Source organism: Clinocottus analis, unplaced genomic scaffold (assembly GCF_023055335.1).
Source record: "Clinocottus analis isolate CAN_PGR_092001 unplaced genomic scaffold, fCliAna1.0.p SCAF_1, whole genome shotgun sequence".
NCBI classification, from domain to species: Eukaryota; Metazoa; Chordata; class Actinopteri; order Perciformes; family Cottidae; genus Clinocottus; species Clinocottus analis.
The window spans coordinates 5,049,940-5,069,847 of record NW_027175820.1 but is presented as its reverse complement, the minus strand read 5'-3'; positions in this window follow the sequence as shown (position 1 = coordinate 5,069,847).

Here is a 19,908-nt window from a genome sequence, read left to right as displayed (position 1 = left end):
ACAGAGAATAGTGGTTTCAGTGTCGAGGGGTTTCGAAAAGCCTTAACTCTCGTGCCACAACCTCCGTTCCTCTGGAATGCTCATGTGTTTACTCGTACATGATGGAGCGCGTCGGGGACTCAACATGTAAATTGTCGACGATACAGCAAGCGACTTGTCTGCCCGAGTAAATCCCATAACCTTTCTGAGAAAAAATCTCCAGGCAGCCGACGACCCTTCAGTGAAACTAATGGAAAGTCTCACAACTAGTCGGCTTAAAAGTAAATTAAGAGGCAACGGTGACTTGATGCGCCGATGATTGCACACGTTCTAATTCCTCATTGTTAACGATCGGATCAGCAGGAACACCTGCCGGGGCCCTGATTACAAACCGATCAACACAACTGAAGCATAAAAAGGGAGAGGAAAATTCACAAAAGAAAAAATATATAATAATAACCTAAATCCAGATGATCCGATTGTTGATTGTTTCCTGGATGGAGCGATTATGCGCACAGCTGGGTGAAATCATTAACAGAGACGACACCGTTTGCACTCAAATGGACAAAAAAAAAAAAGAAAAAAGCAGACTATACTGTGGGATGTTCATTAAAGATACGAGAGCACACAGTGTGCTTATGATGTGTAATAGCTGCTATAAAAAAAAGGGGATAAAATAACAACACACCAGTGATCAAAGAGAGAAATGGCTGCTTCCCTGAAGAGGGTTTAGACACCGTTTGGAGAGCAAGAATTTGGCACAGCTTTTTAATTTTAAACACGTCGCATCAGGATTCAGGGTAAACTTTACGTTAAGTAGGGCCAAAGGGATCCAGTTGTTTACAGCAGCCCTGCAGACACTTCATGGACCAACAAGTGAGAAGGAGAACGGGCTGAGAACTTCAGGGCTGACTGTATTAACCTATTTGAAATGAGCCAAAAAGAAAATAGGAAGTCTTTACGATGATGGCAGCTAATGTCTGAAGTGAAAGCTGTAAGTCAGCACAGAAAGAAAAAAAAAAAAAGAGTCCGATGCTGGAAACTGGCCTGATATGCTCACTGCACTGTACGCTGTCGCGGGCCTGAGGGGCTGCTTGTCCCACTCCACTGACCCATGAGTCACATTACTTTGATTTTTCCTTTTGAGCCACACAATTGACCGGGCCGGTTCCCCGCAGCATGCAGCCCACGGGAAACATTGTCTCTGCACAAGAAGAATGACAGCATCAGCAAGTAAAGCCAGTGGTCCAAAAATACGTCGACGCTTCAGCCACAAAGCCGTCTAGTGGCCATAATAATTATGATGGGACGCAAAGAAGGAAGTTAAGGGACGTTATTTCAAAGTAAGTGATGGGATTTACGGTAGATAGATGGGTCAACAAAATGTACGAATTGCGGGGGATGGGCAATCTTAAAAAACTTGCCTGCGAACATTTGGCATGAAAATGTATTCATCCCGGCAGCAATGGAAAATTGCGACATTTGCAAAACTTTCCTAATGAAATGTTTGAATAGATCAACTACCAGAATCCTAATGACCCGGAGCAGCTTCCAGCAGTCTGTCTGAGGTCAACTGTTGCAGTCACATCATCCTCCAGTGACGTATTAGTTTTAAACACTCAATACATGCTCTACTTTAGTTCCATTACAAACATTGAGAACAAGATACATTTCTAATTTGTGCATTAATCCCGCCCTTGAACACGCCGCAATAAGTACCAATTTTCTCTTTTTCATTACACACTGGTTTTTCTCTGCAGGGTTGTGTGTGTTCTGCCCCAAGCAAGATTTTAGTTTTGCAAGTCAAAAGAAAATGGAAACAGTGTGTGGAATTCCATTCCCCCCCCCCCACACACACATAAATTTATGTCTATGATTTTCCTGCATGGAACTTTTGTTTGGTGATTGATCATCATGCGTTTCCAACCTGTTGATTTACTACCCTATGAAAGTGACTTTACTTTAAAGTCTTGCTTTAAAAGGGAATGTCTAATTTTTCTCAGCTTTGCTCATTGTTTTATAACATGCAATGTCACTTTAAATTACCATTCAGAAGTAACGTGACACGTATACGACAGCCTTAAGAAATCTGCAAAAAATGTGCACTCTCATTCTGTCATTTAGGATTATACATCTTCTCATGGTTCGGATGTATCTAGGATAATAAAAAAACGAACCCCCTTCGTCTTCATGCACTTTGCCGCACAGAGTGTGATTGGCACCACTTCTCTTTCTCTACCTCATTTCCTTACCAAAATAAAAAAAGAATCAAATTCTGTCCTCAGGTGATTTTACTGCCAGCCCCAAAGAATATCATCCTCTTCCCAACAAAGTCAGGAAGAGTTTTTCATTGCTTTCAAATCCCTTTCCTTAAATCACCCCATATAACACTGCAAGGTCCCATCTCAATCTACTGCTCTTTCCCGTCTTGTGTCCCTGGAAAGTTTCTTCTCAATGCGGCAGTGGCCAAAAATACTGCCTTTATAAAGTCTCACGCCCTCTGTACTCTGACTGACTTTGACAGTGTCAGTCAGAGAAGTCTGGTAAAACATCACTCATTCCAGCATTGTCTCCTTTAAAAATGATGGACAAATACATTGTGCAGGAATTATATAGTTGTCAAGTTTATGTTTGTTTGCAGTGTTTTCTTTTCTCCAGTGAAAGTAGCACAGACTCAGACAGACAATCTGTCTGCAAGCAGATTGTGTGACCTTGATCGCATTGCCACAGTGAAATGTGCAGTTAGAAAACTTTACAGGATGTTTGGTTGATGTCAAAATTAGGTTAATCCACTAAATGCGACCGGCCCAATGTTTGTTACTCTGTGAGGAAAAGTCGTATTTGCACCAAACTTCACATGGGCCTCTAAAATCCTGAAATAGTTTTCACATTAGAAAGTTATTCAATAAAAACATTGTTTTCTTTTTCGAACAAAGCTGGTGCTCAAACAAAAAGGTTTTGCATGATGGTGAGTTTATACTGCACCAGTAAAAAATGCACATCTCCCTGAATGCATTTACTTTTGCTGACTATTGGTACGTATAAGTCGTCTCTAGGAAACAGGATTTGTCACTCAGTCAGCAGAAGCTGCTCATGTTTCTGCAGATTTGCTGTATTCGAAAAAGACAAAACATTATTGTAACATTATAGGTCATTATTATCATGTGGAATGACCAACATAACACATACCGCTAATGGAGTAAAGATAATGTTGAAGTACACAGTAGAACAAGAAGGTATTTGTGTCCTACTGTCCTCCAGCTTCTTACATTTCAAGTTATATCAGAGCTCTAATTTCTGGAAGAACGCAAGCTTATTCGAGCGAAAACACCTTCAAATGGCCAACTGCTCAAAGACTTGTGTGAACGCTGCACTGAATTGTAAGAACCAAAGCAAATCTGACTTCCACTACGATCTAAATACTGCTTGTTCAGATTTGTTTCTTGGCTTAGAAAACTCAAAGGCTCTCAATCGCTGCTATGAAATCTCTGCCTCAGAGGGGACAATGCAGTGAGAAAGGACTTCACCATTGGCGCCTTGAAGCAGATGGCGTCAGATGGACTATATCAGTGGTCCCCAACCACCGGGCCATGGACCGGTACCTGCCATTAGAAGAAAGCCAGCCCTCTCTTTCATAACAAAAGACTTTACGTGACCAAGATGGATGAGATAACGTTGTACGGACGACACTGCAGCACTGACTGAAACTTGGTTTGACTGTAACTAATGCATCATCTTATCATAAAAGTGGTACGGGAGTCGTCGTCGTTTCCCCCACCCAAGTGTTAAAACTGTTCTTGCCAAGTAAGGTCCAGGCTTGGCATTGCTAAATGTTTCAAATGTATTCCTCTCAAGATTTGAGACACTGCCATGGTCTGTTCAACAAGAACAGAAGGCCAGCACACTCACATCCTTATGTGCCCTGCCTATTCCATATGGATTTTAAATGTATCAAGGCAAACCTGATGGTGCACTATTTCCTACTTTATCAGTTTAACAAAAAAAAGTAGCAGTCAGCATTTCCTTCACAAGATATCAGTTAACAACTTAAGTGATGAACTCAACTCAATTTTCCAACATCAGAGCCATTCTTCTGCCCCACAGTGTAAAGCTTGTAGTTTATTCAATTCAGATCCTGTGTATAATTGTCTCAGTGAGATTCCTCTAATGGCTGCTGTGAATATTGCTGCTGACAGCTGTTGAAAGACCATGCAACAACAATAACAATAGTAATAGCTGATGGGAGGGAAAAGACCCAACAAAGGATGTAATGGGCTAGCACCCCACGAGAGTCATACTCGGGGCCGCTTCAGCATGCTGCTCACTGCACATCCCCTTAAAAACTATGGAAAGTTGAGCTTGATGATGACTTTCTCTCACTGTTTGTAATCATGTAGCAAACCACTGAGGCTCCCAATCTGCATCACTAATGCAGGAATGCTCTATCTGAGTGAATAACAAGAATAAACAAACTAAGTTAGAGAGCAATAGTTTGTCTTCTATTGCACCATCGTTTTTTAATAATAGACTGTTTAGTTTTCTAGTATGATATCAACTGAACTAGGGACAGGTATTGATCCCTGTACTTTAAATACACATGAATGGAATCTACATCTTTCAGATGACACACTTTATGGACAACATGCAAAAGATACACTTTACTCAGGTGCTAGTACAGAATGAAACCCCTAAAAACAAGTTGCTTTTGCTCAGCTTTACAAAAAGAAGTGGCAAATGTAGGGGAATCTGTTATAAAAACAACATTTAAGACCTTAAAACTGCAGCTGGCAACCCATGCTGATGTTCACGTGCAAAAGACTCCCAAATAATTTGTCGATGGACTCTTGTCTCCCATATTCTGGACTTTTGTTGAAGACCTCAAGATTGCCACTTGTTTATGGAAAACCAAAGGCTACATCTACTGCTGGCCTCATCTATGCCGCATTTAAAGGCTGTAACTACAGTCTAAACTACCCAACAGTAACATACCTGACACGTGTGTGTACCGGCATACGACACAAACCAGGAAGTGATACGACCCCAGACAACAAGAGCTGGCTATGACTATGCCAAGGTTTGGATTTCCTGTTATGTCGATGGCTCATTTCGTCATCATTGTTTACACTTGCCCTACTCACCGTTCCCTGGTGGCTACACCTATACCTTATAAAAAGTAATACACTGCAGTTTGTATCTAGCAGACTTAAACATGAGCCAGGGTGCGCATGGCGGCCTCACGTAAGGCAGGCTTTTCTCATCCAACGTTCGTAGCTATACTTGCTTTGTTGTCTAAACATCACAATATCACAATCTTTTCCTGAACCCTAACTAAGTTGACACATTAGGTTGTGTTATAATATAAGAGTGGAACACATGGATAAAATAAGAAGATTATTTCAAAGAACAAATTGAAAAGACCTGAAAGACACAATACCTATCGATACCTTTTGAGCATTCAAGGCTACACTCCTTCAGAGGTCAGTGACACATAGCAAACCCAGCTTGTAGAAACAATTGGCAAAATGTTGGTTCATGACGGTCAAGAGTTCAAGCAGCCAAAAAAGGAAGAGACCAGGAGTCAGAAACATCCAGAATAAAATGGCCTTGGGCTACTGACAAAGGGGAATGGTGAAACTGACATTAGACGGGCTAAAGGTAGGAGCTGAGAGCAGAAAAGATAAGACGAGCATTGTGAAGGATGTCTTACAGTGTGTGACTTGGGAGAAGAAAGGTCTGGAGTTCACAAAACCAAAGAGGCAACTTCCAAACCAAAGTGGTGTCGCGGTGTGGCAGAGAGACAGATGAAAAGCCCACAGAGAAACGCATCAGATGGGAAGATCAGACGGATCAGAAGGGAAGTGTCAATAAACTATAAGCAAACCAAAAAAATCGTTTGATACATCTGACGAGAGAGAGCCTTTGTCCTTTTTTTGTTGTTTTCATTTCTCTCAAAGAAGGAAGGAGTTGCGACAGCATACTACAAGCACCACTTTAAATATGTAGTGTGCTACTCTTAAAAGGATACGGTTGTTATTTCTTTGTTTTTTCTATTATTAACAACAATTGTCTGTAGAGACCAAAACCAACAATACATTTCTCCTTTCAAAAAGGGATAGCCTGTAAAGCTTTGGCTCGATTTCTGCTCGTGCTTTAGTGCTGAATGCAGATAGGATGCTGCATCTGGGGCAACGTATTCCTTGATTGTGATCAACGAAGTCATTGTAATTTACTTTCCACAACCCAATGACAATGAAACAATCGCTTATAATCTTGTAACAAAGCCACGTTTAAGGAACATTTTCCTTAAATGTGGCTTTTGTTCACATGGGACTTGAACGGTGGTGTCCTGGGTGAATGTCCTGTCCTTATAGACCTGTCCAGCCTTCCTTACCTCCTTCTTGTGCACTTCTTAATTGTTGATTTTTCCTTGTTCACGATGAAATATTTTATGGAATATATGTATACATTTTAGTGCATTACTTTTAACATGTATAGTTAGAATATTGTTGGAGAGCAGCCGACATCGCTGAAACATATTTTCCCTTAAATTGTGAGGTGACAATTGTGAGTCCTCCAATATGAAAGTAATATCTATGGATACAAGACATGGAGGACATGTGTGATGGCGGAGGCAACTATCCCTCCACCTCTTTATCTCTGCTTCTCTAACACCGTTTGTCTGACCCGCTCTGAATTTCTGCCTCGTGCTCGATCACCATGAAGCCATTACTTTGCTTATATTTCTACCGTTAAAAAGTCCAGACTGCAGCTATGGCAACAGGAAGTGGTTAAGATGACTCCATTATCAGTGGTTGTGGTCAGATTTTATAATTTAAGAATTATGCCAGTTTCCGTTATAATTCATAGGAGCAATATCACATTCAGACTAGTAATATATATATATATATATTAGGGCTGGGCAAAGTTGAAAAAAATTAACTGATTAATCACATGATTTTTCTGCGATTAATCGCATTATGCGCCAAATTCAATAATGTATAAAACTAGTGTATTGCAGCTTTTATTTTAAAGTAATGTTATCAGGACAGTACTACAGCACTCTGGAGCAACAACAAGTTAACATACACACATATATATATAGTTTATAAATATTTCTTTCCTTTTTTTTCTAAAACAGGTACTGTTCAGTAGTAAGGGTCCCTGTGAGGGACAAACCACTCCTTTGGTCCATGTTCAGTCTGTTGCTTTCTTTAAAGATGTTAAAGACCAGCAGTTGATTCACTTTATACAAAAGCAATAAGTGCTTTTCATATTTTCAGTTCAGTTTTTCTTCCTCAGTGAGAAAAGTCCAGTCTGTGTTGTCTTGAACAAGTGCACTGACGTCTGGTTGAATGAGGTGGAGATGTGACGGACAGCTGACAGGTATCAGCGGCGGCTTTGCGCGATTAATGTTCAATCCGGGGGACTCGGAGCTTGTAGCGCGAGCTGCCGGTGAGCGCTTGTGAAGCTAAGAGAGGCGACTTGCTCGCGTGGTGCTCGTTGAGGACAGAAACTACAGAACAATACTTGATTTCACGTCTGGCTCAAGTCGGCAAACAGTCCGGTAATGCTACGGAAGAGCAAGGGGGGGGGGGGACCTAAATTATTGCCTTCAAAGTAAAAGCCCCAAAAAATAAAAAATGTTTTTAAATTTAAAAAAATGGAGTTAACGCATGATCAAATAATTAACGCCGTTAATTGATTGAAAAGTTAATGCGATATTAACGCGTTAACTTGCACAGCCCTAATATATATATAGTTTTAATTTGAATGCCCTGAATTGCTCACACGGATTCGTGAAACCTGATGTTTTGTACACAACATTTTTCATTCAATAGAACCCTTGTGTTATAAATATGTAGATTGTCAAGCTCTCCACAACAAACCAGCAAAGCTTTTAATTTTTTAAAAGGGGTCGAGCACTTAGGAATGGCACATACTGGTAATCAAATTGCTTGGAAAAAGAAGAGCAACATGGTCTTAACAGCAGGAAAAGACACATAAAAGACAGATATGCCACAATCGAGACTATTACACAGTTTTATCGAAAAACCTTCGACAATGAAACACCATCGACAGTTTTGTGTGTGCGTTGCTTTGTGGTTTTGCAGGTTTGCTTATGAGCACGAAAAAGGTTTCTGCTGCATGTGTCATGTTATTGGCAGGTGCTCTTGGTTATTTTTGTTCTTGCTTTGGAAATAATGTCAAAGCGACCTGAAATAAGATGTCGACAAAAATAAGTTCCATTAGTTAGGACGTGTTCTTGTGCAAATTGCTGCAAAAAAACAACCACACAATAATGGCACAGAACGGCAAGCAGGTGATGAAGTGCAGCAATGCTTGGTTGAAATAAAACATCAAGTCGTTTTTTGTTTGAACCACCATGCTGAATCACCTTCATGTGCGTCTCCTCCCATTTTGGCACACTTAAGTTCAAGGTGATTTACTAATTCAAAACAGGTGCAGGCAAGATAAAAAATTAAAAAGAGCCCTCGGTGTGCCTGATGAATATGCCATTTAGCCGGCATGAATCTCGATTACGCACCGTGCATCATTACGAAGATGGAGCCCGGTGAATCACGCACACTTGGACAGCCCAGTAAGTGCCTCATGAGCTGCCAACCCATCGGAGGTGACGATTGTTTTCCCTTGAGGAGATACGTGACACATGAGCTCACGCCCTTGGCCTTACACTTGCTCCGAAAGTTCAAAGCACTCCGAACTTACAGCTTGTTTGCAGCTCACCTTTCAAAAGTGTGACCATTGAGTCTGTAGCACGACGACAGGAAGAAATAAATCACACCACTGCAGAAAGATCACATGTCAAAAGCTTGTTGAGTAGAAAAGGGGAACCAAAAAAAGAATGCTTGGATCAATGGCACTCTTAAAACATGGTCTTTCTGGTTCATATGAGCATAACAATTTATATATTTACTTTGTATTCAATTAAAAATGCAATATAATAAGACAAGACTGTTTTTAGAGGAATTGGAAGGACTTGACATGTTTCATGTCATCCCACTTTTTAGGGATATGAGTAATTCCAACAAAAACAGTAACAACTAACAACAATTGCCATTTTCTTATTTGGCAGTCAAATGACGATGGCAAACCATTCAATGTACGTTCTACTCCTACTCAATATTCTTTATCCTTCACCCACACACACACGCCACAGATTTAAGCGGAAACACAAATTTGAATGTATAAAACATTTCTCGTCAACCGTTAACCTCGGCGTGGCTCCCTACTGTTGGAGCCGCTCGGGAAGTTCAAGAAGACAACTGAACTGCTGATCCGTCTAAGGGTGAACCGGCCGGAGGGCAAAAGAGTTTTTTATATATTTTTTTTTTCAGAGTAGTGTAAGAGTGAAATTGTATGGTGTAAATGTAATTACATGTATTAGTTATGACCACTAGTCAGCGCTGTTCGGGCGCCTGGAGGTGGGAGGGTAAAGTGAGGGGAAGAGAGGGGGGAAACAGGGACTTGGCGGGTGTCACTAAAGTTATGAGGAAGAACGTGTTGTAACAAAATAAAAAAATAAATAATAATAATTATAAGTTATAGTAATGATCGCTGTGGCGCTTCTCTGTTCCCGACTTGAGTTTCCTGGAGCACGATGATGGCAACAGACCAGCATCGATGTTTCTTAATGCTTATTTATTGCTCAGCGCTCTTTTAGGTTTGTTTGTGTGTGCGCTCTCCTGCATATATGGTTTTGTCTGCCAGTTTCCTGCATTAGGCCCATCTGTAACAATGAGTGGACCAAAGAAAAGAGAAGTCGACAGTGAGTGCCAAGTCTTTAATGAGAAGTGGACTGCTACATATTTTTTGACCGAAGTAAGATCAAAGGCTGTATGTCTTATTTGCCAAGAGACCATTGCGGTATTCAAAGAATACAATATGAGTCGCCACTTTCCCACCAAGCATGCCAATGCTGCGTTCACACCAAAAGATCAATCCTTGTTTTTGTTGTCACAAACCGATGGGTGACGTCACGATGACTACGTCAGCGTAGGATAAGAATGCGTTGGACTTGCTGACACAACCTGAGGTGGAAGGCGTCAGCAGGACATCCTAAAGTGTCTTGAAGGTTAACAACATCATCAGATTCTCTTTTTAACCACAAACGCGTCCTTGGTGGGTGGTACATTTTTTTTTAAATCGGCTCATAACATAAAAGACCTTAAAATCCTGGGCTTACACAGCTGAAACCAGAGTGTAAAACATTCTGGTTTCAGCTGTCCCCCACTGAGATTGAAGGAGTACAAAAGTTGGGAAAAGTGTAAGTGTGCCAAAAAAAAAATGTAATAAGAAAGAACACAGATAATATTAACGGATAGCAGACGGTAGTCCAGTTAGTTGCTTTGGAAACAAAGTGAACGTCACATTATGTGATCCGGCAATCAACATCTATCTGAGGCAAAACAGACAACCCTTAGGGAGGTAAGATGCCTCCCCCAACCAGAGTCAATGTTTCTCCCATCGCGACATCATTTGATGCCCTGAAAACACACCTTCTTGTTCCACCTCGCATTGTTGGCTGTTAGTAGCCGGCTGACAGAATAATGACAAGACGGTGACAAAGGTCAAACATCTCGGTGGAATAAAAGACAGAGAGGTACTGGGAGCATGACGGAGTGGTAAATGAGACAGATTTGTGCCTGGCATAGAGTGAAAGGGCAGTGGGGCCACATCGGGGAATCGGTTCGTATGCCGTTTGGCTGTGAAAGGCAAACGACTTCTTAGTCACATCGCTTACCTGCTGCTCAGTGTGCAACGTGTGTGCTGTCAGTCGAGCAGAAAGCCTTTTGTTTTGCAGTGTATTTGACAGGGTAGATCATCTTCCTGTCCAGACAAACAGAAAGGCAATCACCATCTGGGACTTTTCTTGGTTGTAGACTACAATAAATCCAACTTCATGAGCTGAAGTTTGCTCCTGGAAATGCATCAGCTACTGAAAAAAAGACCTATCCCTTAATTTTCCAACTGAATTCCCATTAATGGAGACTTTAATATGTCTACTACCATGCAGTGTGGTTATCGAGGTAATATTTCGTAATTAAGGCAGCAATCCTCATTTACAAACTATATTAGGCCATATACGTCTTACCGATTCCGATTCACACCAATGCCGACTCGTGCCCAGCTTTACACAGGACAGAGACAAACGGGACAAAAACAAAACCAAATGGAAAGACAATAAAGCAAACAATAAAAACAATCCCGTCACATCGGTGGACCTGAGGCAATGGGTTGGGGCGTGAAGAGGGAGGATATCTGAAAGGTAGAGAGGGGGCAGGTTGTTTAGGGCTTTGTAAGTGGTGAGTAATAATTTTAAGTCAATCAAAGGTGATTTTAACCTTGTGTTGGATGTCACCTTGGATAGTGCGCACCATATGGAGTAAGTCAATAATTTCAGTACTCCTGCAGAAGTGGCAACACTTTTACATAAAAACAGCTACTATTCCTGGAATATCAGCCTCATAGCTTACCAGAGAACAACTCAAAGAGGCCAAAAGGTGACTTATGTAAGCTACATTATTTTTGAAAGGCAGAAAAGCTTCAAAAATACAAATATAACTCCGACGGGAGTTTATCGCCTACAAGAACCATGAAGCAGATCCCACCAGGTGACCCGGACCAACCCTCCCACCCGCAGTGAAAGCCCAGATCGTTTTGTCGCCATAGTGGTAGTTACGTATTCAGGCCACCTTGTTTTTGACGCTTGAACGTTATTCTTTTTCCCTGCTCACCCTGTTCTCTTTTTCCCTTGTGTTCTTGAATTCCTACCCGTCACCTGCCTTCTCACCCACTGCCAGATTCAACCCTGCCCTCTACTTTATCTTTTGTTTTTGTGTAAATAAATCATTTTATTTTTCCCCAATCCCCCCGTGACTCCTGTGTGCTGCACTTTGGTGCACGCTTGGCTCCCGGCCCTAATAACACAGGGCTCATTACACTAATGCTAGACTGGCAAAAATGTACCCGAACTCTCATCCATTATGCCCTTGGTGAAAAGGCCAGCCAGCAGACCTGTTACACATGTTTTGGCTATACCCGAAACTCTCCACCTTTTTTTTTTTTAATAAAAAGAAGTATGATTACAACTTAAAATGAGATGTTTGCAACTCAATTTGACCCGGATTCCCGGGTCACCTGAATATACCTGAATTAACCGAAAGGTATAAATTCCATAGCCTGTAACCCTACATTGGGTGGGTAAGGTTGGGAATGAGGTTTTACATTTCAATCCTCACAAGCAGGGTGAAATGCGCCGTCAGTCAAAGTGTTACAGAGAGTCCACAGGGAATAGTCTCCAAGCTTCTTGGCCCAGCTTCTTCTTCTTCTTCTTCAAGTTAACCCTCTATGGCATGACTTTGAGGGTAAAAAATATTTGATCCCTTTTTTGGGGAGCTCGGGGCTCCCTGACACAATATCAGTCATAAAATGTGTGCCCTCAACCAAAACTAGATTTGGATTTGTTGTCTCAGGGCAACAATGTGCTAAGGTTTTCTATTGTAAATATAATAAGTGGAAGTCAAAAAAGCAATGTATAGATTTACAAAGAGTTCATTTTGACAATCCAAACAATGAGAGCGAGAACATTTTAAAGAAATAAAATTACCAACACTGTATGTACAAAATCGACATACAAAACATTAAATTAACACATGTGTTTCCGCACTTGGGCTGTGGCATCAAGGCGCACATCAGGGACAGGATTTGGAGCTATAGGTCCTCTTCTCCTCTTCTTTTCGTACTCACCAGCAACTGTGGAACTGGGACGACCTTTCCTGCGCACCAGGGTCTTTCCACTTCTCCAAAGGCCTTCACCGATGTATGATTTAAAGTGTAAAGCTTCATTTATTCCTTCTTTGTCATTCCGTTCTATCCACAATCTCTTTGGTAAAGCAGCCAGGCAGACACAGCAATTAAATCCAAGAAGTGGAACACCAGACGGTGGTACCATTTTTTGAGGTCCTGCGCAATGAGGGAGTCAAGAAGATCCACTCCACCCATATTCTTATTGTAAATCTTCACCACAGCAGGGCAGGGGACTTTGAGGAGCATCTTCTTCTTGCAATCCCACCTCTCAACCTCTGTGACTGGGTGGGCTCCAGTATTGTCACTCAGAATAGTGACTGAGCGGTTATCATACCATTTGACAACATGCAAGGTGGTTTTTCCAACCATGGCCATCTTCTGCTGAAAGGATCCACGCCCTGTCCTCTTCAGCTCAGCATTGCTCATCAAGCTGACCCCTGGTAGTCAGTTGCAACAGACAATACCAATGCAGTGAATTCCCTGTTGTGCTAGTGTGTATATCTCCAGCGTCCCCTTTGCTTAGCAATATCAAGAAGTATGACTTCTTAACCCTCAATGTGCAATGTGTTAAAAAAAAAATTGAATAGTGACTTGAGTTTTTGGTCGACCAATCTTTCGATTCACAATTCAAATTCACAATTTTTGTTGAAGTGTGACGTACCCAAGGTCAGTTCAAGTTTTCCAGTTTTCCCAACTCAAAAGTACAATAGCTAAACTTTGCCCGTCCCTCACAACAATCATGAAGATTTTTTTTTTTTTCATCGAGCAGAGGTTTCTACCAGTTCAGCTGCTATTCACTTTCAACTTTCCAAGTACTGTACGTTAAACCAAAAAGCCACGGACCCATGAAATACTTACAGTACTGGAGCTAATTGCAGATTACAGCTTCTCAGTAGAAAATTGCCACTAAATTGGCACATGTGGCTCTGTGAGTCGTCTGTTAGAAACTCATCTCTTTTTTTTTCCTTCTGGGATGGAAACTTTCCCAAGTCAGCACATCTGCAGCTAAACCTGTATATGCAGCTTCTAATACAATTATATAGTGATTACAGAGGTACTCAAGAAGCAAGATTTAAAACATTGCTGAGTACTATATAGATAGATAGATAGATAGACTAGGCAAGTTAACGCGTTAATAATAATAATGCCTCACAAAGCTTCACAGGCGGTCAGTCTACCGACAGGCTCGCACTGCAAGCTCAGCGTCCAGATTGAACATTAATCGTGCAAAGTCGCCGCTGATACCTGTCAGCTGTCCTTCACATCTCCACCTCGTTCAACCAGACTTTAGTGCACTTGTTCAAGACAACACAGACTGGACTTTTCTCACTGAGGAAGAAAAACTGAACTGAACTGGAAAACATGAAAAGCACTTATCGCTTTTGTATGAAGTGAATCAATTGCTGGTCTTTAACATCCATCTTTACAGGTAAGCAACAGACTGAACATGGACAAAAGAAGGAGTGGCTTGTCCCTCGCAGGGACTCTTACTGCTGAACAGTAGAAAAAAAGACCAGATGTACGTTAACTTGCTGTTGCTCCAGAGTGCTGTTATATTGTTCTGATAACATTACTTTAAAATAAAAGCGTGCAATACACTAGTTTTTACTACATCATTGAATTTGGCAAATAATGTGATTAATCGCAGGAAAATCCTCTCAATAAAATCCCAAGAGTGTCATGTTGTCGTCCTGCAGCTCCCCTGTGTTTCCACTGTTTGTCCTCTTGTCTCCTGTCTGTCTGTCTGCTAAAGAGGCGTGTCTTCCCTTGCTCCTCCTCCTGGGCGGTGCTGCTGCAACACCTGGGATCAAGCCATTCATCAGGAGTGCTCAATATAAACCCCGGTCTTCCTGCCAGTCGGTGTCAGACCGTTTCGTCACCTCAGGGGTAGCTACACCTTCAGGCCGCTCGGTGTTATCTCGTGAACTTGTTACTTTGTCTCTGCTCACTCTGTTTTTGTGTCATTCTAGTTTTCTGGAGTCGCCACCTGCCAGCTGCCTTCTCATTTCCTCCACCGGATTCACCCCCGCCTCGCTCCCGTTATCTTTTTGTTTGTGTTAATAAACCCTTTTACTTTTTTCACTTTACCTGAGACTCCTGTGCTGCATTTAGGTCCACGTTCGGCTTCCAGCCCTAACAGAGAGAGGACAGGAAAAAAACCTACTGATTTATTTAGCATTGTTGTGTTTAAATCTGGAAGTCCTATCGAGGTTTGTGAACATAGACGGTTCCTTCTTTTTCAGCACCAACCTTCTGGTTTACGGGCAATCTTGCAGTTGCGACTGATTCCATGAACCAAGTTACACTGCTTTTTGCGTCTAACCTCATAGGTGAACAAAAAGAGTAAAAAGAATGGATTATGCTACAGTTTTTTTCTATGAAAGCTAAAAATATATTTTCCACAGGGAAAATCTGTCACTGTTGGAGTAAGGTGACAGCAGCCACTCCTTTTTGTAAAGAGGTAATCTACACAGGTTTACAGGCACGTTTCAACTCGATATGAGTGGAATGTCCTCTGAAGTTTACTAAATTAGGCCATTCATTGATAATATACACGACAGGGTGTCTGATATCAGTGGCGGGCTGTCAGGGCCTGCTAGGCAACTGGAAAGCAGGTCTGCTTAGCTCGCTGTTAGTCCCCCCCCCCCCCCCTCCAGGGTGGTACTGTGGCGGAGATATTAGACTTTAACCCTTTAAGCTTTAGGTACGCCGCCTGTTGCCAACGACAGAAAGTAACACGCAAACAGGATGCAAAAATAACCATAACTCCACACTGATCAGCTCTTAAACAGCACAGCAGGCGTAGTGACACGGCCCACCACTGAATATATATATATATATATATATATATATATATATATATATGTATATGTGTGTGTATATGTATATGTGTGTGTGTGTGTATATATATGTGTGTATATATATGTGTGTATATATATGTATATATATATATATATATGTGTATATATATGTATATGTGTGTATATATATATGTATATGTATGTATATATGTATATGTATATGTATATATATATATATATATATATATGTATATGTATATATATATATATATATATATATATATATATATATATATATATATATATATATATATATATATATATATGTATATGAGGTAGAGTCTCAAGGCCTTTATCTGTGTTCAAGTAAATAAATAAATGAGAATTAATTCAACACTGTGGAAATAATGCAATTCATAGATACAGTTGCCACTCTCTTGTTTGAGTAAATGCAGCGCTGCCATGAGCAGCCAGGTGACTTGGCTTCGCTCAACAATTGGAAACGAGGCCAATCGGCTGCCTGATGAAGAAAATCAGATTAATCCAAAGGACAACACACAGTTAGAGATAATGAAAAGCCAGAGAAATAAAGTGGATCATAAGTGGGTTTTTGTTTTCCCAAAAAGTTTGTTTGTGAGTCGGTGTTTGGCCAGCGAGAGCAACTGCTGCGGTTTTATGGACGTTGCCCACTGATTCAGAACGGTGGTTCGACAGTCGACAGAAACTATGTTACACTAATTGAGTGGACACCTGCCAGCCAATCAAGCGGCTTCTGTGCGAGGAGTAATACGAAGAGGCGAAGAGCGGGACTATGTTGCAGCTGATTGAACATCATGCTCGTAGCAGAGGACACAATGTGCCGATTCCTGGATCACTGCAGGCCTTTCTCCGCAACACACACACATAGACAGTGACGTGTGTATCCATCAAAACCCAAACTGTTGACACACACACATTCTGTCATTTACATACCCTGTCTGGCATTCCCCTAATTTGTCACTTGGCCTTTCAAATAATGGTTCACAAGGACGGAGGGACGAGCAAATTTGCTTCATCAAGCGGGGCGTTGCAGCGAGTGTGTGGGAATCGGCCCCGACGGGGAAATGCCCCAGATGTTTGGGTTTTTGTACAATGAATATGCAGAGGGGAGGGGGGGGGGAGGGTGAGACTCCTGGCGGTATGGCGCAGGTTCGTTCGCTGCATTCAGATGGCCTCATTCCTGTCAGAGCCACAGCCGCACAATGTCCGTTGAGAGACCCTAAAAATAGCAACAGCGTCAAAGACCATGTGGAGAATTGGGTTCTTTTCATGCTGCGCTGACCCCCGGCACATTCAGTCATACATTGTGATCTTTTCCTCAGGCAGGTCAGTGGATGGAAGACTACACACACATACACACACACACAAAAAGACTAGACTACACATCTTAAATATGCCTTCTTTCATAATTGTTTTATATTTTATTGCTTAGCTTTTATATATAAATGCTGCTGAAGCAACAAAGAAAAAAATAACTATCTAATGACTTTTTCTATAAGAGCTGAATGCTAGACAGTAAAAAAAAGAAAGAAAAAAGCACCAGATCCCCTGGTGCTCCACTCACTTGTGCTTGAGCCACATGTTCGCTCCACAGGTCACTCGTTCTCATCATTAAAAGCGCTCCGGAGCATTTGAGTTTTTTCCGACGGCCCTGAAGAAAACGTCAGCCATCTGCACCCGTGATTGCCTTCAGCTCTCTTTCTCCCAAGTTTTCACAGTTGGCTCTCCTCCCCATTGTCGCTTTCTTTCATCCCGTCTCTCCAGGAACAGCCAGCTCTCGAGTGGGAGAGCCGCAGACAGACGGCCGTGAAAAAGAAATGCTCAGCCGGCCCGAGCGTTGTCGCTACAGCGGCTTCCAGAAATTTGTGCTGCTTCCTCGGGTCAACTCAAGATACACAATTGCTGTGAGTGGCGGAGGCAGCAGCTTTCACCCGGCTATTCTCCCCCCCTTGCAGATTGTGTCTGTTTCATCCTCCGCTACCCGCTTGAAGAAACTTCTCCAGTCAATGTCACATTGCCTTTCATCCGGATAATAAACTGTATAGTTTGGAAGCTTTTAAAAGTGCTTTCTTCTGCCGTTCCCTGTCCCAGTCCACCAGTGATCCTGCTGGGCTTCATCCTGCGCCCTTAACTTTCTGCCTCTTCACTTTTAAAGAGATATTTCAGAAAACTCTTCTTTTTTTTAAACCTAAACAGGTAGTAAGGGATGGGTTGTGGTGGCCATAGTCCACCCTGGAAACCTCAGATGACCAATATCAGCCTGAGGGCACCATCTGTTCTGGGGACTGATATAGTTTAGCATATCCTCGTTTGAATGCTATCTTACAAAAAGGGACTTCTCATTTTTGTGCATTTTCCAATGAAAGTCAGCCACACATAGTCAATACGGCCTTTTCAAATTGAACTTCTGTTTTCACAGGACGAATCTGGATTTGTGTAGAAAAAAAGTGTGTTTTTTTTTGAGAAGTGCATTGCTGTGTCTTCTATAAAGCCGCGATCAATTTCATTGATTGAATTCTGTATTGGTCAAACAGAACCGGTGCTCGTGAGTGCACCTTAGCCCACTCCAGTGCAGCCATCCAAAACTAAAGTATGTGTATAGAATGGATTTCATGAGCCACTAGGTTGAGGTTAGCGCGGTACCTGTGCTCACCGGCCTCAGTCCTGAAGCTGTGATCGATGGCCGCCTCATCTTTTGTATGTCTCGAAGAAAGACACTCTCGAGGTAAACACTGGAGAGGCTGAAGTTTGTGTGGATGTGCATGTTCTTTATGGATCTGTATCTGGAAGCACATGTTTTCCAATGTATTGCTACAATATGGTTGAGTGCTCCAGTAATAGATGTTGACAGCAGGGGCGACATCTAAGCAGCACAGGCGGGTCCGCAATTTTATTTAATTGCATTGTTTTTTTGAGGACAAACTCACAAGTGGACCTACATCTTATACGTTATAACAGAGTTAAACGATATATGAGTTATGGATATGATTCTTTTTACCCTGTTAGAAGGAGCTGTGTTAACGTCGGTGTGTTTACTGATGGACTTAAATTTTTGTAATAATTCAAGCTTTGAATGTGTGGAACGCATCCTTTTGTCCCCGTGTTCAAGTAGTCGTATGAACCACACATGCGTTCTAATGCTTGTGTTATTTTATGACGATGATTCGTTTCAGAATTTGGTGGCCACAGTACTTAAACTAATAAACTTCAAAATTCTGACCCATTGTATTATTACTTAAAGTATTTACATGTACTTTCAATTCTTAAGTACATTTTATATCATAAAAATACTTTTAATACTTATATAATATCAGATACTTTAAGACTTTTATTTAAGTAGTATTCCAATAGCTGACTTTCACTTGTGCTTGAGTCATTTTCCACTAAGGTATCTTTACTTTTACTTAAGTATGGCTTTTGGATACTTCAGACACAACTGCCATTCATGCTGCATTGAAGAAGACTGCACCGATCGAGTAACAACCAGACTTCTTGCAGCCAGAGGAGTCGCCCCCTCATGGCCATTAGAAAGAATGCAATTTGAAATGGCACTTCAGCACGTAGCCCTCTGTTTTTAGATCCAGAGGTTACAATACTACATGTGAGCCGTTTGTTGACTCCTGCAAGTGGCGAGTTCACGCAGTCTGTGTTCGTGAGTGAACGTTTACGTTGGTATACAAGACGACTGAATGAACATGAAAGCAAGTTAGAAGTGAAGCAGATGAATCGGTCCTGATCGTTAACCTGAAGTCCTCATTCATAAAAGATGGAACACCGAGACGGAGGCTTTTGCAGTGCACATGAAACCATTCTGTAGCATTAGCATGAATTATTACTCACTGTGGTAATGACATGCATAAAGCACATTCTGATGTTCTGATACAAATCTAACTGGGCTTTTAGATGAAGATCAAAAGACATCCAAAATCTTTCCTCTATTTCTCAGACACACACTCACACACACACACACTCAGAGGCTGAGCTACAGAGAGGCCTCACACACGCAAATATTTTAGGAAGGGGCCTTAAACACAAAGTGATGCAATCTATCTGACACATCCTTCAATAGGTGTGATTGGAGAAAATCACTATTCACTTTTTTTTCTTTTTTTTTGTGTGCCCTGTGCTTGAAGCCTCGCGCTTGTGCCTCTTCCCTCTCTCGCAGTGCCTGGGTGATGAGGGTGCAGCGAGCATTAAAGGGCTGCTTTGAACAAAAAGATTCGATATGAAAAGGAATGGGATATTAGGCGCCATGAAGGGA